The 27,925-nt window shown below is 39.9% G+C and overlaps 2 pseudogenes; one reads left to right on the forward strand and one right to left on the reverse strand.

The window, feature by feature from the left end:
* Positions 1–80: 80 nt before the first annotated feature.
* LOC140229628 (uncharacterized) lies at positions 81–27,925 on the forward strand (annotated as a pseudogene).
* On the reverse strand, positions 11,266–13,725 carry LOC140230004 (uncharacterized; annotated as a pseudogene).

Consider the following 27,925-nt stretch of genomic DNA (forward strand, 5'->3'; position numbering starts at 1 on the left):
ACAATGACGATTGTCGTGACAGCAGCATCAAAAGAGCAGAAACAAGTCAATTCTTTTCACTCCTGACCTCTTTTTTAGGCATGGCAACAACTTACCCGCGCAGAGTCGACGAGGTCGAGCTTGAAAATCTTGCAACACGAATAGCGCCCTCTTTCTACCAACAGCTTGGCACCAATCTGGGCATCAGCCATGCACAGTTGGAGCAATTAAAAACTAAGTATCAGCTTGACATGAAAGATGCCATCAAAGACATTCTCGTGCGCTGGCAATGTGACCGCCCCACGGAAGAAAACACTCGAGAAACTCTCGCTGACATCTTGAAGAAGAGTGGCCTCCGTCAACTGGGTGACCAGCTGCGAAAATGTAAATAGTCCACTCAGATTTGCCCAGCATAAAAGCATTTGTAGCTATCACTGTCATAGGAACATCTTATTGTCATCATCAATTACATCATTATCGGTGATAGCAAGGGATTATTAAGCAGAGGGGTAAAGATATGAGTTACGAGTTTTCGTCAGTTTCTGTGCCCTCTGTACAAAGGAACTTTATAAGCCCGCCACTGCAAATCTACATTTTTTCTCTTTTTTTTGTAACATGTCAGAAAGAGGGAACCAGAGGGAAAGCAGTAGATAATAGGCTCGATTTCCGCTAGTCCCTTTTCCCCTCGATATGTTTGTTAAAACAAAAATAAAAAAATGTAGATCAGCAGTTGCGGTCTTACAAATTTCATTTCTACAGAGGGTAGAAAAATCTAAGAAAACTTATACCTAATATCATTATCATTATTGTCGTTATCATCATCATTTATCATCATCATCGTCGATATTACACATAATATACTCATAATGAATGAGATTGTATGAATATTGTAGGGAAGATTGTAGGGATATCTATGGTTATCATGAAAATTATGAAAACTAATCTATTTGTCATATCACCTTCACTTTTATCTCTGTCATTATAATTGTTACCCTGATCAGGCGATGAAGAGATTAGGCCAAAGGGGACAACACCGGCGAGGCCCACTTCGCAACAGACGACAGCAGCTCCGACGCGTCTAGATATTCATGTTAATCAACCAACGCCGGGACAGCCCAGTGGATCCAGCGGTCTTGGAGACATCGTCAACATGGTCAGCTCCTTCGCCAGCAGATTGCTACCACAGCACCAGACTCATATATACAATGCCAGCTCACACACACTGCGGGTCGTCCTCCGCGACCAAAACAACGCTCAGACAACTCGAGTCTTGCCGCCAAAGCAATACTGTTGCATAGCAACGCCATGGGGACGCGTAGCCGTTTCCGCTTTCAAGAAGAGAAGCGATACCCCGGACGTCTTCGAGAGTAAGCCCGTCGCGCAGATCGCCGATAACTCGGATAGAAGCTTCATCGTTAAGCAGGGGAGTGACGGCGAAAGTTTTGTGCTGGTGAGATCGGTGTATGGACACATTTACACAGAGGAGCACTAGCTCTTTCTGCCTCTCTTCGTGTAATAAAAACAACCAACCAACCAACAAACCAACCAACCAACCAAACAATCAATCAATCAATCAAACAAACAAGAAACACACAAACAAACAAACAAACAAACAAACAAAGGTCCGCTGTAGAGCAATTCTAAGAGATATCTCTGAATTTCAGTTATATGCTACCACGTTCGTTACAATTTCAAGCATATGTGGTCATCAAACTATTATATAGCCTATGTTAGGATACAGTGGCGTAACTACGGGGGGGGGGGGGCATGGGGGGCACGTGCCCCCCCCCCCCCCCCCCAATCCGCTGGTAAAAAAAAAAAGAAAAAAAAAAGGAAAAAAAAACTACCAAAATGGTAATTCAAGGGTTAGTAAACTGATTTTGAAATCGACATGAAAGGATGATCAAGAAAAAAAATATTTTTCTAAGATTTCTTTTAACCATATAACTAAAGAGGTATTATAGTGAAACATTGTTCAAAAAGCCCGGAGACGACAAAAGATCGTGATTCAGCGTGATTCCTGGTTGGCATTTTGAATATAAGCAGGATGTGCGCAGTGTACTCAGAACATCGGAATGGCAAAAAGAGTCGCTGCAATGTTACGCAATGTGATGTTTGATAGGTTGTGCGCATTTGCTATCAAAGCTTGATCATTGATTTTGCAGTGTTGCTTTACATACTAGTCTATATTAAAATGCCTTGCATTGCCAATAACAAGACTTGACCTTGGCTATTTCCTAACTTTTCCATCTATATGAAACACACACACTCACAAACGCAAACAAATTAGGGAATGCTCTATATAAAGTGCAGATTTTGGACATCCTTCTCCCGCTTGGTCACTTCGACGCCCCCTCGCTGGTCATACTCCCCCAATCATGAACATAAGCCAACACCCTTGAGGCCTCACGCTCCTTTTCCGGGCTCCCATATAAACCTGTGTTAAATGCAGCATATTCCATGAATCATAAAAAATCAATCGAATCATAGAATTTTTTTAAATTGAAGCAGATGAAAGGAAATTTTATCTGCTTTCAAGCAAACAACATATTTTGGGATGTTGTCCAGCTCTAAAAAAAGTTAAGAGCCTCAATACGAGACTAGTCATCCAGTCACTCTCAAAAATGATAAAAATAGCAAATTACCTCATACATCAATAAAAAATCATTAAAAATACAAAAACCCTGATTCATTCAACTTCTTCATGACCTGCAGAAGCTCCTGTCCTCAAGCAATGTCAAACACTACCAAAAGTGGCAATTTTTCACTTGACTGATTTTTATTGATTTTTTTGGTAAAAAATAACATTACCTCATCTACTGCCTTCCCGGTAGGCAATGCGCGAGTTGAATTAGGAGCGTGAGGCCTTGACTACCACAGAACTCTAAGAGTTCTGTGTTGACTACCAGTGGCGGATCCAGGGGGAGCACCGGGCGCCCCCTCCCTCCAAAGCGAAAAGAAAAATGCATGTAGCTACAAACGACAGTTTTGGACTGTAAAATGTCAACATTTTCAAGCTCGCTCGCTTCGCTCGCTTCGCATTCAACCGTTATATGCCATTCTCCTGATGTTACTGCCAGTAATTGCCAGCAGTTACGCCCGGTGCGCCCCCCCCCCCCCCGAATTTCCAAAGCGAAAAAAATAAAGCTACAAACGGCAGTTTTGGGACTGTAAAATGTCAAAATTTTCAAGCTCGCTCGCATTTAATCGTTATGCCATTCTCCTGATGTTACTGCCAGCAATTGCCAGTAGTTGCGCCCGGTGCGCCCCTTCTCCTTAATTTCCAAAGCGAAAAAATAAAGCTACAACCGGCAGTTTTGGGACTGTAAAATGTCAAAAATTTCAAGCTCGCTCGCTTCGCTCGCTCGCATTTAATCGTTATGCAATTCTCCTGATGTTGCTGTCAGTAATTGCCAGCAGTTGCAACCGATGCGCCCCTTCTCCTTAATTTCCCAAACGAAAAAATAAAGCTACAAACGGCATTTTTGGGACTGTAAAATGTCAAAAATTTCAAGCTCGCTCGCTTCGCTCGCTCGCATTTAATCGTTATGCAATACCAACTCCTTATGTTGCTGTCAGTAATTGCCAGCAGTTTCGCCCGGTGCGCCCCCTCCCCATAATTTCCAAAGCAAAAATATATAGCTTATACAAACGGCATTTTGGGGATTGTAAAATGTCAAAATTTTCAAACTCGCTCGCTTCGCTCGCATTTAATCGTTATGCAATTCTCCTGATGTTGCTGTCAGTACTAGTAATTGCCAGCAGTTGCGCCCGGTGCGCCCCCTCCCAATAATTTCCAAAGCGAAAATATATAGCTACAAACGGCAGTTTGGGGACTGTAAAATGACAAAATTTTCAAGCTCGCTTACTTCGCTCGCTCGCATTTAATCGTTATGCCATTCATGTTACTGCCAGCAACTGCCAGCAGTTGCGCCCAGTGCAACGCCCTTAATTTCAAAAGCAAATATAGTATTATATAGCTACAAACGGCAGTTTTGGGACTGTAAAATGTCAAAATTTTCAAGCTCGCTCGCTCCGCTCGCTCGCATTTATTTATACCGTTATGCAATTCTGATGTTGCTGCCATGAGGTGCCCCCCCCCCCCAATGTCTTGACCCACGGTACGCCACTGTTAGGATATGAAACTGAGAAAGAGAGAGAGAGAGAGAGAGAGAGAGGTTGATCACTAGCATTGCCTGATGAGAACAGGAATGACGTAATCTTTCAAACTGTCGACTGCTTCTCCATTAGATTCTGGTCTTTCCACCTGCATGCATCCATCAGTGGGTTTTTTGTTGAATAAAAGTCTTTCATTATTCACCTTCAATAAGGTAAGCCGTATCTGGCAAAGTATTAATGTATAAAATAAGTACGTATTGCAATAGAGAAGTGAAAATCATTGTGACGGGTAAAAAAAGAAAGAAATGTAATTCTGATATAAGCAGCTATGGGACGTTGGACGATCTAGATTTCGAGACTCTTTTCACGCACAGTGCATTATATACACAATTTATCTGATAATTATTCTAAGGATAAAATATGTTCTTCCAAAATCTGTGTTTTCAGGGATTTTACTGAAGGACATAAGATTGAATATTTTAAGTAGAGAATTGATGTTATCATGACACATTGATGAAAAACAACAAACCGACATACTATTCTTCTTATTTGCAACCCAGTATGCATTATTCTATCAACCAAACTGGTTATTGAACAAAAAATACATATTATAAACACACATTTTCCACATTTTTCTTGTATGTTCTTACTACATCCTGAAATTAGTTATGGTCATTTGTGTATGAATGTGTTCATTAATAAAGAAAATATAAAGACAAAAAAAAATAACCCTTGCCTATTTACACATGATAATGTTTGTTTTATTTTTATTTCTACATGCATGTGTGTAATGTGTGTGTGCCTGCCTTTTTTATTGTGTGTGTGTGTGTGTGTGTGTGTGTGTGTGTGTGTAATTTTTGCATTACAGATTCTCGTTTCCCTAGGAAATTTCCATGAAAATGAAAATAATGGTATAGGAGCAAATATATATATATATATATATATGAAGAGTTTGTTCGCAAAAACCGATAAGTCCATATTTGCCAAATGGAGATATTTGCGATTAAAGGTCAAGAAAAATAAAGAGAATAATACGAAAATTTTTGCTTCTTTTGACCATAACTTCAAAAATGTACCTTTTATGTAGTGACCAATATATCATTTTAAAGGTATTATTTTGTACTTTATGACAGACACCAAACTTCAAAATCTTCAAAAATGGACTTATCGGTTTTTACGAACAAACTCTTCATATAATAATTATATTATATATATATATTGATTTACTCTTGGTAACACTTTCCCTGCAATTAAACTAAATGTATATACATTGTACTTGCAATTTCATACCGCAAGAGAGCAGGGATGGATACCACCCCCACGAAGACAAACACACAGACACACAATCATACACCCCCCCCCACACACACACAGAACAATCAGTACACATGCTCATTCATATCATTCCTGCCATTTACAATTTCACCATTCGTGTAGATTTGTCCATGCCAATGTGCACAGGCAAACAATCAGACACATGTGCACATTTACTTTAAGGTACACTTTAAACACACCCATAATTCCCTTTGATCAATAGACATGCTGGAAATAATAATTTCACGACAGCTTCTCACCCATACTCAACCTCACGATATTGGCTGTCTTGCCAGAAATAAGCAAAATGAAATAAGTTATCCTTGGTATATTTACTTATGGAGTGCCATTCACACATTGCTATCAAAATATTATGTATTATTATATTTATATATATATATGTATTATTATATTTCTGTATTAGGACCATTGCTTTTTTTGATATATGTAAATGATCTGTGTTTTGTGAGTGATATTTTAAACTCAATTATGTTTGCAGATGACACCAATTTATTTTTATCTGGCAAAAATATACATGATATGACAGCATTGTTGAATACTGAACTAAAGAAGGTGTGTGATTGGTTTGTAGTCAATAAACTTACAATAAATTATGAAAAAACTGTTTATATGGTATTCAGACCAAACAATGTCAAAATAGATACTAGTTCATTGAATATAATGTTGTATGAAAATAGAATAACAGAGGCTCAGAATGTTAAATTTTTAGGTGTCATAGTTGATGAACATTTGAGTTGGAAATATCACATCAATGATATATCTTGTAAAATATCTAAAGTTATTGGTGTTTTAAATAGGATGAAAAGTTTTTTACCACTGCGCATTTTAGTGAATTTATATAATACTATGATATTACCACATATTTCATATTGTATTTGTGCATGGGGGAAATGTGCAATGTATTTATTGAATAGAGTATATATTTTGCAAAAGCGTGCAATCCGTGTTATAACGAATTCAGCTTTTTTAACATCTACTGATTTTCTTTTTAAGAAGTTGAATATGCTCAAAGTAAATGATGTTTATTTGATTTAAGTAGCCAGTTTTATGTATAAACACTCTAAAGGTTATTTACCTCAAATTTTCAGCTCTTACTTTGCATTTAATAGATCTATAAATTTTTATGAAACCCGAAATTCGTGCAATATGTACGTTCCATTTTACCGATATAAGATATCAAGAAGTAGTATAAGATTTTTAGGTCCAAAATTGTGGAACAGTTTAAACATTGATTTAAAACAAAGTCCATCTCTTGCATCATTCAGAAGAAAATATAAGTTACAGCTTATTTCAAATTATTGTATAGATGTGTAGTCCTATCTGGCTTAGTGCTACATAATGTCCCGTTTTGTAGACTGTGTTTGTTTTGTAATTTGTGTCTTAATTTGTCCTCTGTAAGTGCATTTAGTACTTGTAATTGTTTTATGTGCTTGTTGTTAATTATTCTGTAATGCTTTAATTGATAACTGTTAATTATGACATCATTATTTTAAATGACTCTCTTTTTTTATTTTTTGTCTATGGGGTTCGGCCTCGAAAGGTCAATGGCCTATTGCTGTTCCCCTCCACACTCGCCACATATCCTGAGTCACAAACTCTGATTTTTATACACGTGCGTTATTTTGTTATTGATTGTTTTTTTCTCTGTGTTCATTTTTGTTATGCTCACATGAAATCACATTGATTTCATTTTTCTTTTTATGAGATGTGGAAAATAAACTTGAAACTTGAAACTTGAATATGTTTTGAAAACTGCAAGGAATATAAGAATCTGCTTCAAACTTTGTTGACGATGTGACATTTTCGGAAATAGCAAAATGCACCCTGATATAAAGGAAAACAGTTTTTCGCTGTATATGTATCGATGGTTTCCTTGAGTCTAAATATCCATCTTGAAACAAAGCAGTGCAAAATCACTGTGAAAGATTGATAATTAATGCGATAGGCTACTCATGTGGGTTTTTTCCGTGAATGGGATAATTCCATAAGTATGTTCCACTTTTTATTAAACTTTCATTTTCATAAGTTTTGTTTGTTTCATTCTAATTCATGTATCAATGCTTTGGTAAACATGACACGTGGAGGTGAAACTAGAACACGTTAACTCATTGAAATACTTAAAAAGGCAGGACGTTATCGTTGCGTTGCAATTAAATATTCCTATTCGTTATAGAATTACTATACCACCTAAGATCTTGTGCGGAAACCACTCGTTCGACATCTATGGCACATAATATTTTGTGTTGCACTCAACTCTGGATTGCAACTGTCATAACTATATAATAAATGCCCGATTCCAAAGTGGACACTATTCTGTCCATAACGGTCATATTTTCCCGTTTCCTCGGCGTGGTTGGTCTATATGTGCGGGTTTGTATGAGCAAACCTAATGATTACCTGTCAAGGCGTATAGATAGGAACACAAGTTGATATTGCATATCACGTGGTTCCACGGGTGGTTAGAAGAGAAAGTGATAGAGGACAGACAGGAAGACATAAAAGAGAGGAAGAGACACAAAGAAGAGGAAAGACAATTTATGGGATAAGAACATTGCAGTCACACTGGACATACCAGTGAACCTTTTTTTTTTTTTTTTTTTTTTTTTTTGGTGTGTGTTCTGTGACTGGAGCTAGTTAGCTCCGTCTTCTAGTTATTGGTGCCATATGATTTTTTTTTTTTTTTACTTTTGTGTACTTGTTTTCTGCAATCTTTGATAATTTTGCTTCACTTCCTATGTAATATCTCTATAACCTGTTATCGGAAGAGAAATATGGCGAACATTGAAATCAATTCAGATCGCATTCAATTGATTTAATATTTCCACTTTTCTCAAAGAAATTTAAAAAATAAGTTACAGTTATACAACAAGTAAGAGAAGAAAATGTATAAATCCATGTTTTTCGATTGAGGGGAAAAAAGAATATACTAAATACATTTATGTTAATGGTCATAATCATGATATAAAGGTGCCGCAAGGAAATAACAGAAATATGATGGGGCTTACGTAAAAGCTAGCTTGTAAATCTGTATGTCCCCAAAGTCAAAGGTGTGGAATTATTACGGAGAACTGAAATGTACGTGTATATCTTGACCAAGTAAAAATACTTAAATTAATCTAAAGGAATGAACTAATAGATCACAAAATGTTTCTTTTAGTCTGTACATCGATTTCGTGATATTTGAAAAATAGAATACTATGTCATATCGTTCCTAAGTAATCAATACAAGGTAACATTACAAAAGGTGTCGAATAATACCATTGTATAACGCAGTAGTGACACAGTAATACAACATGGAATCACTCAATGCTCATTTGGAAGGCAAAGATCAACTGCCATACCCTCAGAAGCTATAAAATAGCGTACAATATTGTGGGAGAGCCCTGCATTTCATAATGTTTGTTTCTGTTTAATCTATTTTTGTGGTAGCAAAGTCTACTGCGCGTTAATTTTTGATAACTTTGATAAGCCATTCTCTTCCGAGAAATATAGGCATTCAAATTTGTTTTTTTATTCTCTTTGATATTACATGCATCTCATTTTCAATTTGTGTGATCTAGTGTGTAGATGTGTGTGTGACATTCAAATACGGAGGCAAACTTGGGGGAGGGGTGGCGTGTGATCATACACAATGGTGCATTTTGGTGCACTTTGCAGCCAGCCGGCAGCGTCGCGAAAATGTGTCTAAATCATTCTACAGCTGCGCAGCGGTGTGACCTTGAAATGGTCTCTCGTGCCGTGTTCGAGGACTGGTTTTCAATCTGCGATATTTCACTTCATGTGCATGATATCAAACCAGGTTTTTTTGCAGATGATCAGCGAAATTCTGAATTTTTCAGAAATCATAATATCAAGTAGAAAAGACTGCGATAACATTTTATAATTTCACATCAAAAATCGTGTTGAAAAAAAAAATAATTCAATTCAAAGTCATCCGGTAAATTTCACTTTTCTAGACAATGAGTTAATAAAAAAACATCACGAAATGGGGGGAAATGTATCAATCAATCGAAAAATGTAACTCTTTATGGGTCATTTCGTGTAGATGGGTCAGGATCCAGCAAAATCTAGAGCAACTACACTGTCAACTAGCCCTAATGAAGACAATCCGATTTCCTTGTGCTATGATTGGTCGATTACCGTCTGCAGAGGCTGCCATGAATGACGTCATAGTGAATCTCCACTTACGGCTTCTGCTTTTGCCGGGCCCGACGTAAAACTAACTGTTTATAGACTAACATCAAACCATTTTGAAGTTGATTGAACACTTATTATCACATTTCAGTATGTATCTCGTCTTTTGATGAGTCCAATCGATCAAAATAAATGAAGGAATCGACAGAAGAATGTGAATATATACAGAGTGCAAACACGAACCCGTCAGTGTAGTCCCAAGTATTCGTTTTGCAGTGTTGCGATTGCAGCAAAAACGGTAACTGCACCGAACACTCGCTGCGGTGAACCACAGAAGCAGGTATTTCCGTAAGAAGTATCACGTGTAGATCTATACGTGCCTATGATTGTTATGAACTAGTAGTAGTACACTGTAGTAAGTAGCTATAGTAGTAGTAGTAGCACTAATAGTAGTACTAGTACACTGTAGTAGCTATAGTAGTAGTGGACTACTAGTACATTAGTAGTACTAGTACACTTGTAATACCATACCAGTAGTGCCAGCAGCCAGTGGTAATACTAGTCCAGCATAGGTGTACTTGTATTTCTCTGGACACTTGTGTGAATGGGTGCATTGGTCATTGTAGTGTCCAGATGACAAGACGGTACATAGGCTGTGGTAACTAATCACTGATGGGACTCAGAGAATGACGATAGTCAAAGCAAGCTGGCTTCCTTGCGGATCTGTTATGTTCTTAGATATTTAAATACAATGTATATATCTTTCATATTTCATTATTATTATTATTATTATTATTATTATTTTTTTTTACATTTCATCTTTTGTCTGGTGGATGGAAGCAAGCTGCTAGCAAGACAAGAGAAGAAAAGCTGAAAATCTACTATGGATTGTACAGATTGATGTACATGTATGTGTACTCGAGCCTTTTTATCAAAACAGAAAAAAGTAATCATCAGTGTAGCATTCATTAATTTACACTGATTTGAAATCCACATTCAAATTCCACAAGACACGACTTTCACACTCTTGCTTGTTTTCCCCTCCTTAAACTGGACATCTCTCTCTCTTTCTTTCTCTCCTCTACCCAGTTTCCACAACGCTCTTCAGTTATTCTGCATTATCTTTTCAACTACTTGGCAGTATAGGATGACAGGAAAAAACTTTTCATTATCATACGGATTACCCTAAAGTTCATAACAAACTAACAAAATATTGTAAACATTATTGCTCTTTGTTAAACAGGATGTGATGCAAAAAAAAAAAAAACATTTCTGTTGGCAAGGTTGGTTGTTTACATCTTTTAAGGCACATGTACCACTAGTACTACATGTATTTGGCAAGAACAGCATATATATATGCTATATATATATATATATATATATATATATATATATTGTCGCTGGGGCGACAAGACCACGTATCTACAAAATGTCAAAGGTTCAGGAGAGCCAAAAAACATGGCGGCCAAAGCACTGTAGCGAATGGGATAGCCTTTCCTTTGACATGCCGTGGTGGCTTCATTTTTGGAGTAAGACAGTTGGGATTTGGACAGGATATCACTTAACCCATTATTTGACCATTAATCCAAAAAAGTCATTTTCACCAAAATTGCAGATACAAGGTCTTGTCACCCCAGCGACGGACTATTATACAGTATTATGAAAGATGGCGAAGCAGAGTAGTAATGCATTTCAGTCCAACAGCGCTATTTATTCAGGCTGAATTTTCGAAGAATACATGAATCGATGTCTTCCTCAGGGTTCACAATAACAATTATGAAAATAAACAAAATGAATATCTCCTTTAAAGTGGTAGTCATGGGGAATGCTTATGGCAATGCCCGAGTGTGGTATCTGAGTAGAGGCATTGTGCGTTTCTTATGAGCATGCTGACTTGCAGTCAAGATCAATTTGTATTATTATGATGTAATAATGATAGCAACCACATGAATTTGTACATGCTTAACCAATCAGATCATCAACGCATGTAAGTGTATCATACATAAGTGGTAGTCATAGGAAGAATTGTGACAACACGCGTATTTCTCAGTGTAATAACTCAGCAGTATATAACTCACATTTTCATAGACTGAGGTATCTGATGTCCAACATTTCGTTATTCCAGTTCTCTCCCAATCTTATACGTGTCTTTAAAAATGTTGGCTGCATGCCTGGTATCTATTATACATACAATATAATACCATACCAAGGAGGCTTAGTACCTCCTTTGTCATACACAGCTACTTTCAGTGATACACCTGTATTTGTACTTTCCTTTTCACATACATAAAAGCTTTGTAAGAGAATGATTACTGTAAAAGTGGAAATTTTCGCGTTGTTGAAATTTTCGTGCATATTGCGCAACCAAAAAACTAGCGCGAAAATAAAAGTATGTGAATATTTTTGCTTGCCATATATTCCTGTGTGGGATGTCTTGATTCTGTGGAATTAAAATCATGCGAAACTCTTCTTACCCGGCCAAGCGCGAAAATATCCACTGTTACAGTATGTGGAACTTCAAATTTGATGAGGGTAGGTATTTGGTCACATTCTGCCCATCAAAACTTTAGTTTGCCACACAAACCTAGGGCAAATAACATAATTCATAAATGTATAAACTACAATACAGGCTTTAAACGAGAAAGCTAAAACAAAGAATCAGTATACTAGTAGTATGCAGAGGTAGGATTGCTCTTAGATGAATACATGTTCATTATTCACACACATTCTTAACACACACTGCATTAGACAAAATAACTTATCAAAACTGACTGACACATCTTCACAGTGGCGGATCCAGGGAAGACCGCAACTGGCGCACACCCCCCCCCCTTAATTTTTTGTTGAAACAAAAGAAATAAAAAGAAGTTTCTGTAAACAGGTATAAATGCACATATGCTTGGTTTGTGCAACTTTGATCACAATGCAAGCAAGGCTATACATTTGTACCATTTTCAGACAAATCTGCAGTGTCTAGATTTTACATTGTCACTATCACTACCTTCACTTTCCATAATTACATGGTTATCTAAATTTGTAAAATTCCTGCATGTACAACCAGGACCACAATTTTGCCCCTGTTTTTTACATTTGCACTGCTTATTCACACACTTATTTTTCTTACATCAACATTGTCTTGTTAAATATGCAACATTATTTCTTCTTTGTTCAATGTCTCTTGTAAATCCCAAAAAAGTCAGCAAAAGTAGAATCTTTTTCCTGAATAACTGAAAAGCAGCCATATTGAGTGATGTCTGGATACATGAATAGTGGGACATGTCTGGGGCATTTGCCCAGACAGTTCTCACCCAGCATGATTACAACCTGTGAAACCTACGAGCAGAATGAGGGGGCAGCAGTTGATCTTCATGAGCATTCTACTGACTTGGGGATACACCTTGAGTGTTATACTGACCAAACAAAATGGGTTTAACTAGAATAATAATTTACAGATGCAATCCTGTACAGCATTCAATTTACCAGTTCCTGCGGGAGGGTCATACAAACAAGCTGTAAATTTTAATGGAGCATTTCCGGCATGTTCCATCTCTTGAGCACTCTTGGCGTTGAGCAAGAGCTGACTGGGTTGGTATCCATGCAGTGGCTGGCTTGGTGGGGCATTGTTGGCTTGGGGCAGGGGAGATGGTGTTTGGTTGGTGTCTTCATACACCTTTGGCAAGAAGCTGCTTTTGTGGCACATATCTGGTAAGGGGTTGGTGCTGAAAGGCAAATCAGAGTTTAAAAAATATTCTTCAAGAAGAACTACAATTACATGACAGCCAGAGAAGGATTACAGTCATTCAAGCTACTGCCCATAATTCATTTGACTACCCTTAAAATGTGTACAATTAAATTTCATGACTTAACGTTCAGTGGCATCTTAAATAAGAACATTACACTTTTTCTATTGCTCAATAATCATTAACAAAAATTTACAACTGTACCAACTAAAATTTCAATTTATTAAACCCTGTTTGAGGAACTTGAGTTCAAGTTGAAAAGAGCAAAAATTATAATTTACAGATGCAATCCTGTATCCAATTTACCACTTCCTGCGGGAGGGTCACACGCTTGGATGTTCTGTCTCTTGAGCACTCTTGGCGTAGAGCAGGAGCTGACTGGGTTGGTGTCCCCGCAGTGGCTGGCTTGGTGGGGCATTGTTGGCTTGGGGCAGGAGATGGTGTTTGGTTGGTGTCTTCATACACCTTTGGCAAGAAGCTGCTTTTGTGGCACACGCAAGGGGTTGGTGCTGAAAGGTTAATTCAGAGTTCAAAAAATAAATTTATATATACTTTGAGAAGGACTACAGTACAATTCAATTACACAACAATTATAATTATTCTAAATATTTGTCAGGAATGAAACTGTAGGTATTATGGTACGGGCCTATGATGTAATACCTAACAACTGACCGAATGGCGAACAGGACGACAGGACTGGGGGTACCACCAACAGGAAGGGTAGACGACCGTATGACACTTTAGAGAGTAGTGTAGAAAGCACCAGGGCACCAGTAGAGGTGAACAGTGTCCTTGAAATGGGTATTGCACTTCCCGAAATAATATGAAATAATATGGACTAACTGTTAACTCCGAATGCACTTAGGGTGTCCGAAGACGACAGTGTCCCATAGAAATATGTACAAAATATCCAGCAGCAGCGTGGAGTATCCTCCGGGTGCCGCGGCTAGCACAAGCGAGGGTAGAGTCCACCGCTGCCAGTAAGGGCGCTGGATAGATGAAACTGCGAGGTCCCTGGTAGAGCCTGCACACCACGAACAGTACGCTAGCAGGACCGATGCAGTGCAATGTGATAGAGCGCAGGTAGATCGCGTTGAATGAAGCGATGTAACGAAGCGCTGATCGCGTTGAATGTAGCGATGTAAAAATCCCCAGGTTGGAGTGTAGATTGTGAAGAAAGGGCGAATCGCGGTATAAAATGTAGCGAAAGTCGCGAAGTATAAAATCCGGGAAGGAGTGATATTCCGTATTGAGAATAATCCGTAAGTAAAGGTGATATGCGGACGTGAGTGACTCCAACGATTAGGACGTGCTCTCGGGACGAAAGCTAATCGTGAAGTGAGGAAGCGTGGAAAATGAAACAGCGTGGTCGGAGAAAACATGTCACGGACAGGAGCTTTGAGAGTGGTAATTGGCTGATGGAGATGCGTAGCTCGTCACTAATTGGTAGCTTGTTTCCGTGACAGCAAAACAAGGGGTGTGTTTATGAAAATGCGACTACTGTTGGAATGTGAAATACGCGTACCTCGGCACGATGACAAAAGCGAAGAATGTAGTGCGCACCTGTCGTGTGTCGGCGCACAAAGAAAGCTCGCGTGGATGTTGACAGAATGCTGGGTTGTCAGACAGCATAATTGACAGCAGCCAGACAGTAAAAATACCGAGATATTGGAAACCGCTACATTTAGCCCCCTTCCAGATCGCTAGTGGAGAAGTCAATGGAGTGAAGACTAAAAACAAGCGATCGATACGAAAAGGTAAACCAAGTAGAGGCTGAAAATATCAGGTATCAAAATACATGTATTGAACGTAATGGGCTGGCCAGTGTACGTGCTTACCGCCAGTGCGTGTCGTTCGTGTTGGCTGCTGGAGTGGTGTTGACTGCCGCAGTGTCGTCTGCTGCGGTTGTGTAGGCTGCTGCCGCGGTGTGGTGAGAGGGACGCTCGGTGTGTTCGCTGTGCTCCTGGCAGGGACTAGTCTAGCGTGCGACGTATTTTTAGTCTGAATCAGTCCTTGATTGGCAGTCTATAGAGGGCGCGACGATGTGGAAGTCAAGTTGACTAAAAATACGTCTAGTAAGAAACCTCCGAATAGAGGCGTGGAACCGGGCGTGGCATGACAGTTGCCAGTCTTCAACATCGAAGTTTCATTGGCTGAGCACCATTGTCAATCAAAGCACATTTTAGAACCCAAAGGAATTCTAGTCTACTCTCTTAGGTAAAATACATATTTTCTTTCAGGGAAAATAGAATTTCCCTGTCTCTTCCACATTTTTAAAGTATTTTGTCATTCTTTCCCATTCATTTTGAGGTGCATAACATCTTCTCTTACTTCAACTAAGAGAATGATAGCAGTCAATGCCACTACATGCATTTGAAAATTCATGAGGTTTCTGCACATGGACACTACACGAAAATTACTGTCGAATGCAAACCTCTCACTTTTGTTGTAAAGTGTTCGAGATATTCACTGTCATTGTCGGTTTTGAAAGTGTGATTTATGCATTTTTTCAATTGGTATGTTTTTTTTTTACCTTGAAATACTTTATATTTTCATATTAAATTTACTAAGATATTTGCTAAACATCAATTAAATCTACCGTCAAGAAAACAATCTCTATTGACAAGCGCCATCTGCATTAAACAGACATTTCGTGGGTGATCACACTGTCATAAGAAAACCCGTCCGTGGTACATTTCCTGTGAAAGGAGCGACACAAAAGGATTCCTGCAAAGCCAAAGGCCTAGGGAAACATAGTGCATTCTTTGCAATCCGTAATTACGAGACGCCAGTCTTACAGATGGCGGTACAGGTGCTAGTGAAGGGAAGTCGATGCTGATTGACATTCTGTATTGGTCACAGCACTGCAGGGATCTGGAGCCATTACTTCTGTGCAGCACATTGTTGTTCACTCAACTGTACACTCAAGACAGCAATGCCTTGCACCATGAGCCTCCTTTCACTGGTTCTTTTGTGTTTGTCCATCAACCTGAATGCGGACTGTGCTTCTTCACCTATTCATGGCAGGACAGTGAATAGAAGCCATGACCATCACCGCCATCACTATGCAGGGAAAAGGATTCTATACTACAGCAACTCCACCAGCACATTTCGCACTGAGTTGACAAAAGCTGGTGATGTACATCCCAATCCGGGCCCTGGTGAAAACACTAAGGATCATGGGCTTTCTCCAGCATTTTCTGCACAGGCCATTGTACCCAGGATACAGAGTCTGGATCGAAAAGTATCATACAGCCGATCTGAACTCTTTGACCTACATTGCATCCAACGCCTTGACCTGGGTACTTGGGATACCATTAAAACACTAGGGATCTCAAGAAGACGCCCTACCCATAGAGGCTGTAAAGGGGGCAGACACAAACGGAAGCATGCTGAAACTACCAACAAGCTTTCCCAGGATCCTAAGGTCCCACCACCAGGCTACGGACGTTGTCAGATGGTTCTCTGGAATGCCAGATCTCTTAGTAACAAGATGAATATGGTGTCAGACATGGTAATCTCGCAACATGTGGATATCTTGGCACTCACTGAGACATGGCTCACAGGAGACGCACGTGATGATCGAGCCCTGTCTGATTTTTCCACTGACCTCCCTTCTCATCAGTTTATTCACTCACCCCGAAAGGAGAGATCAGGTGGTGGTGTCGGCATATGCCTTCATCGAAGCTACACTGTCCTCGGAAAAAATGTGGGTACACTTCAATCTTTCGAATACATCAATGTTTTGATCTCTGCCAAATGTCAAAAGCCTCTTCGTCTGGTTGTAGTTTACAGGCCACAGAGAACAAAGAACCGAAGATCAACTTCATCCATCTTTTTAGATGAATTTGCAGTATTTCTTGAACAACTGGCATCTGAATCCAACCATCTTGTAATCTGTGGTGATTTTAATTTTCACGTCAATGATGATAAAGATCGAGAAGCTCTTCTGTTTCTGGACTTGATATCATCAGCCAATTTTACACAGCACGTTGACTTTCCTACCCATCAAAAAGGCCATACGTTGGACTTAATTCTTACCAGAGCCTCTGATGATGTCATTTCCCAAGTTCATTCATCGCAGTTTCTTCCATCTGACCACTCATCTGTCAGTTGTTATGTTAACATCAAGAAGCCGGATCCATCGAAAATTGATATTAGTTTTCGAAAGCTTAGGCATATTGACATCCAGGCTTTCCGGGCAGATATTCTTGAGTCTGAACTTTATGAGTCACCTGCCACAGATCTTGATCAGCTTGTTCTCCAGTACAACAGGGTACTTCAAGCTCTTCTAGAGAAGCATGCCCCTCTGATCACTAGACGTATAACTGCAAGACCGCATTCCCCTTGGTTCAGTGATGGTCTTCGCCATATTAAGCAGAGGGTAAGACAACTGGAGAGAAGATATCGTCATTCCCAAACTGAAATCAATCGCCAGATCCTTAAGAATGAATGTCATTTCTACAGCAAGCAACTTGCCAAGGCAAAGCGAGAGTTCTACTCCGAGCAGCTTGACGACTGTGACATTCATCAACTCTTCCAGAGGGTTGATCGCCTGACTTCAGCCAGTGCCAAAAAGGTCCTCCCATCTGATAACGACCCAAACGAATCTCTTGCCGATCGGTTTTCTGATTTCTTCACCGACAAGATCGATGTCCTCGTCAAGTCATTTCAGAAATTACCCTCGGATAATCTATCTCACATCAGTTTTCAAAGCACTCGGCACTGTTTTCATGCTTTTTCACCGATACTGCAGAGCCAAGTTCAGAAAGTTATTAGAGAGTCTCGACCAACCTCCAGTCGACTTGATCCAATTCCTACTTGGCTGATAAAGAACTGTGTCAATGAATTAACTCCGGTTATTACATCCATTGTTAATGCTTCCCTCAAGGATGGTCATTTCCCTGATTCTCTGAAGCATGCTCATATAACTCCGATCCTGAAGTCATCTAAACTTAGTCCGGATGAACTTAAGAGCTATAGACCGGTCTCTAATCTTCAGTTCCTCGGAAAGATTACTGAGAGACTCGTGTTGTCTCAATTTCAAGATCACCTGTCTGAGCACAATCTTTACTCTGAGATGCAGTCAGGCTACCGGCCACACCATAGTTGTGAAACTGCTCTGCTAAAAGTCACAAACGATATTCTTCTCTCTCTAGACAAAGGTGAAGAAGCAATTCTGCTGCTATTGGATTATTCGGCTGCCTTCGACACCGTGAGTCATGATGCCCTGCTTAGCCGTTTGCACGATAGATTTGGACTTCGTGACACTGCCCTAGAATGGTTCCGTTCCTACTGTAACGAAAGTTGGGTAAATATCCCTTGCTTCTCTGATGATGAGAATTCAGGGAACCTTCGTTATCAGTTAATGAGAAATGTATTGTAACGCATCGCTCCACACACTCAGCACGCAGTTCAGTCGGACAGCTAGTAGAAAGTAAAGGGGACACAATGACTTCCGGACCTGACAGCAAGTTTATTGTCTCATCCCAACTCGGAGTGTTACACAGTTCAGAACAGAATCTCTTGGCTGACTGTCCAGCCCGACTCGCAGTGTTATGGTGATAAGTGTTTAGTCCGAACCCGCAATCGCAATCTCAATCCGACTCTCTCTACTCGATACACTCCCTAATATCTGCGAGGAGCCAGTATTTATACCATTCATACGTCCCTGGGCCTGGCCTGGGCGGCACGCGACCAAGCCTCAAGAGAGTACAGTTAATTGGCAACAAGGCTGGACCTAAGAACTTAGTCCTTGACCTAATTCGCTGAGGGCAAGTTGAGGACATGGCCAAGTCAGGTCAGTGGAGCGAGGACACTGTGGTCCCGAAGGAGAAGATAACAGTCGGGAGAATCAAAGGGACTTGGAAGGGAGAAAGACTTGTCGCAGACAGAGTAAATAGAATAGCAGATGGGGGAAGGGAAAGCGAGGCCAAGACCGTTACATTCCAAAGCGTTACATAACCATGATAGCAGGCTATAGTCTGACACACAGGACGTAGTCATTTGTAATATTATCATCAAAAATCCGTAACACTACCTCCCTCCGTAGAAAAAGTCACTGTCCTCAGTGACGAGGAAGTTTAAAAAAACAAACAAACAGAAGATTCACTAAACATGTACAACTTAGTAGAGACCATTGGATTGAGTGTCAAGGACTTTAAATGGACGTATACCAGAGAGTAATGAATCAGGTTCAAAGTAATGTCATTAAAATACCGTGTAAGCAATGCTGTTGTACAAAATACAGCAGTCCGGATAAACGCATATACAGAATATTTACAAGTACCAGGTTAATTAAAATAAACACACTTTTAGAGCAGTGGCAAGTAATTGGGTGTAGCCCACTTAAACAATCACACAAAAAACAAATCAGTGTTAACGAGAAATGCAATATGTAAAATCAACAATAGCGAAAGAAATACGTCACTTGCCTAAATTTTCACAGAGGGAGTGCGTTGAATAGGAACACTCGTAGGATACGAAACTACAATAACACATAACGTACAGTTCAACTACAGAGCAAGCATAACATAAAATAATCCAACACGAATACACAAAATAGTGCGGAAGACACATTTGTGAACAAAGAAACAAGTAATAATTTTTGCTGAATAAAGGCATAGGCCTACTTTGCAAACTCTTGACGACAGCACTTTCCTACTCTTTGTCCCTGGGGGAGCTTGCTACTGACCCGTCCAAACAGTCGTAAGTGAACTGACCGCGAGAGAACGTTGAGCAGAAGGCCAGTCGGCCTTCAGAAAGAGATTAGACTGCAAGATCGGGCCTTACGTAACAGGTGTCAGAGAAACGTAGAGGAAGAAAGAGGACGAGAAGAAACAGCTGGGGAGGGGTGAGAGGTAAAGGTGATTTTAGAGGAAACGCCAAAATTCGGACAAATCATCAAAAAAAAGGGGGAATATTGTTAAATCCTTGAAAGCAATAACAAAGTGTAACAATCAAACTGCGCTAGCAAAAGTATAACAGCTGTCGACTTTCAAACCCAGAACATATGCACTACATTGAATCAGCTGCAGCAACATTATCTTAGCGCAGAAAATGTACAAAAGAGTGAGAGAAGAAGTATAATGCTAAGGCATGACCATATACCACCAATGAAACCTTTGGTTTTGAGTTATTATCTTCGTCCTTTCATGTGCTTTCCTCATAAGCCAGTCATTTAACAATGCCGTCAATATTTGATCAAAACCCGAAGAACATAAAACAACTGAAAAAAAAAACTTAGCACGTCATCTTACTGTAGCTATTTTCAAACAAATTTCATGGGATCGGAACCAACTGCGACCTGGAAGTCAAATCCAGCAAAGGCGTCTGTTTCAGAGACGCAGGGCAGATGACCTCCCTATACCCACAACATTCGTCAGAAGACGGGCAAAGTTTTCCAATGATGCAAAACCATGATCGATTAATGCTTATTTTCCAAAAATGTGTGTGATCAACCTAAAATAATCATAGCCACTTAACCAAACTACGCACACTGCTCTCGTTATGTCTCGATAAATTGCCACTTCATTCATTATATGCATGTCGTAACAATAATTGGATCTTTGTGCCTGAAAATATATCAGCCATGGCAACTGTTTCAGAGTCGCAGCGCAAATTACCAATAACAACACGTTTATAAGAACAACAATGCGCATCACCGAATTATTCCGCTAAGTTTACAATGGGAACCATACTCCCATCATCATCCACTTGAGAACTTCACCATTTCTCATCATCTGTTCTACTACTACCTACATAACTATAACCTATTATGCGCAACCTCTTCCATACAATTTCTGCAGAATATCGAAACATAACGAAATGCGGACAGTTCTTATAATTTGTGGCATGCAATGTGTTCCACGAATGTTTACTAGAAGTGGGTTTTTCTTTTTTTTTTTCCAGTAACAACACTACGACATAATGATGAATTAAACATTAAGTTTTTCAAATTCTGTCGATGTAGGGCAATTTGTCAATCAGTTGCAACATTAAGTTTATTATGACAATAACTGACTGACACTGACAGAGGGAAAACAGCATATACTTGAGGTCGATTGAGCACATAAAATATCACAGATCCGTTGTGCCCGATTTTTTTTTAAAGGGTTTATTCTTAGTCATTCCTGGTGTCGATTTTCCCACTCATGTAGTGGTATATGGTCGATGTCTCTCAGTTTCCATGGTGATATGTTCCGGGTCTATTTATCCAAAGATGTAGTTTCCCTTCAGCCAAAATGTCTCAGCTGTCGTGTCGAAGAACTGCGATCCATTCATGTCCCAGTCAGCGTTGGCGATACTCAGCAAACCGGGTCCGTAGTGGGCCAGCTTGAAGTTGTCACCAAACCTGTCGTCGCAAATTGTCTTGCCTTCGGAGTCATCTCCTCGAGGAAAATTACCGCGCTGGATCACAAAGTCCTTGAAGGTGCGTTGGGACTTGATACCTTTGAATCCCGATTTGAATCTATTGCTGATCATTTCATTGTCTCCGCTCACAATGTTGACGAAAACCTTTTCGGTGATTATTGGTCCTAGAGTTGCCAGTGATTCAATACTCTGTTCAGCATCAGCTGGCACCAGTAAGTAGACTAGAGCTACTAATGCAAGAAAAGTTAGGACCCTCATTGTCCTTGGGTAGAGAATTATCATGCCCAGCAAAAATGATTGCGATTAAATCCTCCAAGAATTAATCATTCACAAAATTCACAAGCCTTTGCCTTCTCCTCCATTTGCATCTCTGGCCGTTGGCATTTCTGTCGATCTGTTATTGTGTGGCATTTTCGATGAAGAAAAAGGCAGAAGTCTCGATGGCGTGTTCAAGTTGGCATCCCACCGCTGCCACCAGTGTAACGAAAGTTGGGTAAATATCCCTTGCTTCTCTGATGATGAGAATTCAGGGAACCTTCGTTATCAGTTAATGAGAAATGTATTGTAACGCATCGCTCCACACACTCAGCACGCAGTTCAGTCGGACAGCTAGTAGAAAGTAAAGGGGACACAATGACTTCCGGACCTGACAGCAAGTTTATTGTCTCATCCCAACTCGGAGTGTTACACAGTTCAGAACAGAATCTCTTGGCTGACTGTCCAGCCCGACTCGCAGTGTTATGGTGATAAGTGTTTAGTCCGAACCCGCAATCGCAATCTCAATCCGACTCTCTCTACTCGATACACTCCCTAATATCTGCGAGGAGCCAGTATTTATACCATTCATACGTCCCTGGGCCTGGCCTGGGCGGCACGCGACCAAGCCTCAAGAGAGTACAGTTAATTGGCAACAAGGCTGGACCTAAGAACTTAGTCCTTGACCTAATTCGCTGAGGGCAAGTTGAGGACATGGCCAAGTCAGGTCAGTGGAGCGAGGACACTGTGGTCCCGAAGGAGAAGATAACAGTCGGGAGAATCAAAGGGACTTGGAAGGGAGAAAGACTTGTCGCAGACAGAGTAAATAGAATAGCAGATGGGGGAAGGGAAAGCGAGGCCAAGACCGTTACATTCCAAAGCGTTACATAACCATGATAGCAGGCTATAGTCTGACACACAGGACGTAGTCATTTGTAATATTATCATCAAAAATCCGTAACACTACCTTACTAATAGAACCCAGTCTGTCGTCGTTGGTGGTTCTGAGTCACAAGTAACCTCCTCTAACTTCGGAGTTCCCCAAGGGTCTGTGATTGGCCCACTGGCCTTTACACTCTTCTCATCTCCATTAGAGGATGTCATCAATCACCATGACATAAGGTGTATGACCTATGCAGACGATACTCAAATTTACCTTGTCTTCAAGAAGCAGCATCAGTCTACTGCTATACAAAGACTCAGTGCATGTGTCTCGGATATTAAGAGTTGGTCAATACAGAATGGTTTAAAGCTAAATCAAAGCAAAACAGAATGTGTACATTTCACAAGCAGGCACAGGATTTCAAGCCCAATGAGTATGATTTCTTTAGATGATACTACTATACAATGCTGCACAGATGCAAGGAACTTGGGTGTCATATTTGATCACAATCTGTCTTTGAAGACTCATGTGAACAATGTGTGCAGATCAGCCTCATTTGCCCTACACAAAATTGGCAGCATCCGCCAATTTCTGACGAAAAAGACAACCCAGAGACTCGCTCAGGCACTGGTTATGTCTCGCATTGACTTTTGCAACAGTCTCTTGTATGGTCTGCCTGATGCGCAAATCAACAAACTGCAGAGAGTTCAAAATTCAGTTGCCAGGCTTATTGCTAAACGTCGTTCACGTGAGTCGGTTACCCCACTGCTGAGAGAACTGCATATGTTAAGAATCCGCGAACGAATAAACTTCAAGATTCTTTTGTTAACTTTTAAATGTTTGCGAAATATTGCACCGGTTTATCTTCAACAGTTGATAACTGAATACCTACCCTCCCGGAACTTGCGGTCTAACAACAAATCACTTTTAATACCTCCTCCTGTCAATACACAATCTTATGGTTCTAGAGCTTTTCAGTCAGCATCACCTCAACTCTGGAACAGTTTACCTGAATGCTTGAAACAAACAGACTCAGTAGACAAATTTAAATCCATGTTAAAAACGTATTTGTTTATTGAGTAGTATTATGACTGTGTCTCATGTCTTATACCGTGTCTGAAACTGTGCCTTCTTCTTCTTTCTCTCTTTTCTTTCCTCTTCTTCCCTTTCTATTGTTTTCTTTTTCGCATAGCGCTTAGAGACATTTTATGTAATAACGCGCTATATAAATGTTGTGAATTATTATTATTATTATTAGACGTATTTTTAGTCAACTTGACTTCCACATCGTCGCGCCCTCTATAGACTGCCAATCAAGGACTGATCCAGGCTAAAAATACGTCGCACGCTAGACTAGGCAGGGACAGGCGTAGGCTGTTGCCGCGGTGTGGTGAGCGGAATGCTCGTCGTGGTTGAACTACAAAAATGAACTTGCAAAAATGTATACAACTGGAATTTATACAGTTCAATTCCAATGGCATTTATAAAGGAGAGCATTGTCTTTCTATTGTTCAAAGATCATTATAGAAATTTTACAAAGAGGCAAAAGAAAAAAGTGAAATAGCAACAATTGAGATGAAAATAAAATGACATTTGGCATGAACGTAGTATACGAAACATGCATTTGTCAAGTCTATTAAAACACAGTGGAACCAGAAGTAAATAATATTTCATTTGTCACAAAAACATTGGTACATCACCCCATTGTATTCAAATTGTCAAAATGCTAATGCTACGACTGTGATAGTATGACTAGTATGAGGTGGTACATTATTATGATTGTACATATTCCCATACCATCATAATGTATTTTGAATTCATCAAACTATAGAATGTAGAACTTAACTGTTGGTTCTATTAAAAATAATGATAATAATGATAATAAAATAGTGCAGGGTTTATGCCAAATACAACAAGGGAAATTAGTACTAGTAGATCGTACTCTGTCATGATCTATATCGATCTCTGTACTTTTAGTTCTAACCAGTAGTAGCGCTAGCTGTGATACGATACCGTGGACGACTATTTTACAGAACAGGACATCTAATTGTACATACGGGACTACGGCCAGTGCGTGTGCGATCAAAACTTGCCACTGCAGAGACAAAATCGAGTCCGGAATTCTCGTTAACGTGAAGGTCACGTGACCCTACATGCATACAGATGGCATTGCAAAACCAATATTTTCGGAAATTTGCTTCGACTTTGGGTGCAATTTTGATCACTTCGTTTATTTTTGAGCCAAAATGAGGCTGGTATCAAAATTTCCGCTAGAATCTCATCTATTCAAATAACTGATTAAAATAACCATAGGAGTTGTAGATGGGTCAGGATCCAGCAATGTATCAGTGCATGTCAAAATCAGATTCTATCGCAAGCAGCTTCTTATATCCATTGTATCTCCCTCAAAAAGTGTCAAATTCGGCTAAAAAAAGTATGGAATTAATCGTCTTTTATTGGACTGCAAGACTTACCCGGTCACGGCTCCGGAAACAGGTTCATGGCAACGTAACAACGAGCGATGTTGGGGATATACATTTTGCGTCGACGAAAAGCCTCGTCGCCAGACACATGCGCAGAATTCCTGCGCGTGGAATAAATTCGGTGGATTTGCTCATTAGCATACGACGCTGCGGACTGACTGCATGCGCAGAATTCCTGCGCGTGGAATAAATTCGGTGGATTTGCTCATTAGCATACGACGCTGCGGACTGACTGTTTGGGCTTCGCACGTACGCATTATACCATAGCCGCTCCGAGACGTCGGTTGGGTAAAACCGTGCAGTCGTGATCCTTGAATGACATAGGGCCCTACTTCGTGTAGTTCCATCAAGTAAGTTATTCGGTTTTCCAGGCTTTTCAAATGACACGTTATATAGCGCATTCAAGGGTATTTATTGAAATGGTGTAACATGCACAACATTGTGAATACCCGAGAATGACCTGCATCCCCGATAACATCCCGAACTGTAACCTGTGCATTATTCAGTGTTATTTGATTTATAAAATGGCTCTATTAATTGTTTCTCATTTACCTTATTTCATGGGTAAATACCGGTGAAAAAGTAAACTATTATGACCGAAGAAACACCCGAACCAAACAAACTGGTACTGCGCTGAGCACGACTTGTTTAATTCATAGGTGATTGACCGTGCACTAATACCTCCATCTCACCAGACCAGTTAGTCCATGGGCCAGGCCAGATATTGGTACCACCAGAGGTGGCAAAACCTTTTTGGTGTCATTTTGTTTGTCGGGCATAGATATTCTTATCAAGCATTTCCAAATGAGTAGCTTAGTCATAATTAATGAATTTTTAACCAATTTGGTCTCGTTTTTATATCCCTGTGCTTCTGAATCTTTGTTTCTTTGTTTCTTTCTTTGTTTATTTGATGGAAGTGAAAATAAAGTTGAATCTTGAATCTTGAATCTTGAAACGAAACTAACCGCTATACAAAGAAGAGCACTGTCTTATAGTATGTCCACAGGTGTCCTGTTGTAAACGCGGTGCGCTTAGTCTTTATTCAAGGCAGCGAAGGGAATATCCAAAGAGTTATGATGTCCACAGCTGTCACGCGGTGCGCTTAGTCTTTACTCAAGACTGCGAAGGGAATGTCCAGAGCTTATGATACAGTGTATATCCCTTTCTCTAAAAACAACAACAACAACAAAAAAAGCAATTCCTCCGGAATTTTGCCGTATTTCTCAATTATTCATCATTTTCCGGTAAAAACGCTACGGTGAAAACGCTGATACCACGCCAATGTCGCTTTATTTCCATCCAACATTAAAAGATAATGCAAAAACAATGTACCGGTACACTACAATACATTATAATGAATAATATTGTAAATGAACAGAGTGATTTTGGTTTAAAACTGATGTATTTGTTGACAGGGTAGTATAAAAACAGTATAGATAATCCCTTTTATTAGAACTTTAGATGATATATGATAACGGTACATTGTTTTTTTTTTTCTTTTTAGCAGTGCTTACCAGAATAATATTGTTGTTAATTATGCAGGCAAAAAAACAAAACAAAACAAAACAAAACAAAACAAAAGAACCACACACAGACACGGAAACAACTGTCACATATAGTCCACGGGCCAAGACCCGAAAAATGGGTTATTATGGTACCACCTGAGGTGGCAAGTTCTAGTTGTGCATTTTGAAATGGCATATATCTAAGTATTATTTTTGCCATATGATAGCATTTCCAGAGTAGTAGCTTAGTCATAGATTTCAGTCATTAACCCGACCAAGACCAAATATTTTTGACGCTCTTTGACCAAAGACAGGCAGAGTGTGACCTTTGATAATTTCAAGGTTTTTAAACCAATTCCTCTGAAATTTGGCACATATTATTCAGCATATGATGCTCTAAAAAGATTGGTTAAAAAATAATTTATTATGACTAAGCTATTCATTTGGAAATGCTATCATAGCTTGATAAGCATAATCTCGGTTTTGCCACCTCAGTTGGTACCAATAACCCTTTTTTTTTCGGGTCTTGTCCCATGGACTAGGTAGACGGCGATTCCGCTACGATCATCAAAAATCCACATAGCGCGGCGGATCGTGGCTTGATCGCTTTAAATCTTCTCCATCTTATCTTGAGCTTTTTCAGAAGCGAGGAGGGTCGCCACCATCGCCATGGTCGCCGCCAAGTTTTGAACATGTCCAAAAGTTCAGTAGCGAGATCGTTCGAAATATTAGTGTAATTTTAATAGTTATCAGCGCCGTTACTGTATTATCAGAATACGTATGTATCACTTTTTCATTTAATTTTCTTTTTCCCTGGTTTAATAGGAAGAGATAAAAAATGAAACCATTTCTGGACAAATCAGGCCTCGGAGGCATGGCAGGCTCCCTCGTCAACCAAGTGTTACCTCAACACAACTCTCACATATACAATGCCACCTCACAGGTAGTGAAAGTCGTCCTCCGCGACGCAAACAAAGGTGAGACAAGTCGCGTGTTGTCGCCGAAGCAATACTGTGGCATAGCAACGCCGCGAGGGCGCCTGGCCGTTTCCGCTTTCAAGAAGAGCAGCAGTACTTTAGACGGCTTCGAGAGTCGGCCCGCTGCGCAGATCGCCGATGA

The sequence above is a fragment of the Diadema setosum genome, chromosome 6 (genome assembly GCF_964275005.1).
Source record: "Diadema setosum chromosome 6, eeDiaSeto1, whole genome shotgun sequence".
Classification (NCBI taxonomy): domain Eukaryota; kingdom Metazoa; phylum Echinodermata; class Echinoidea; order Diadematoida; family Diadematidae; genus Diadema; species Diadema setosum.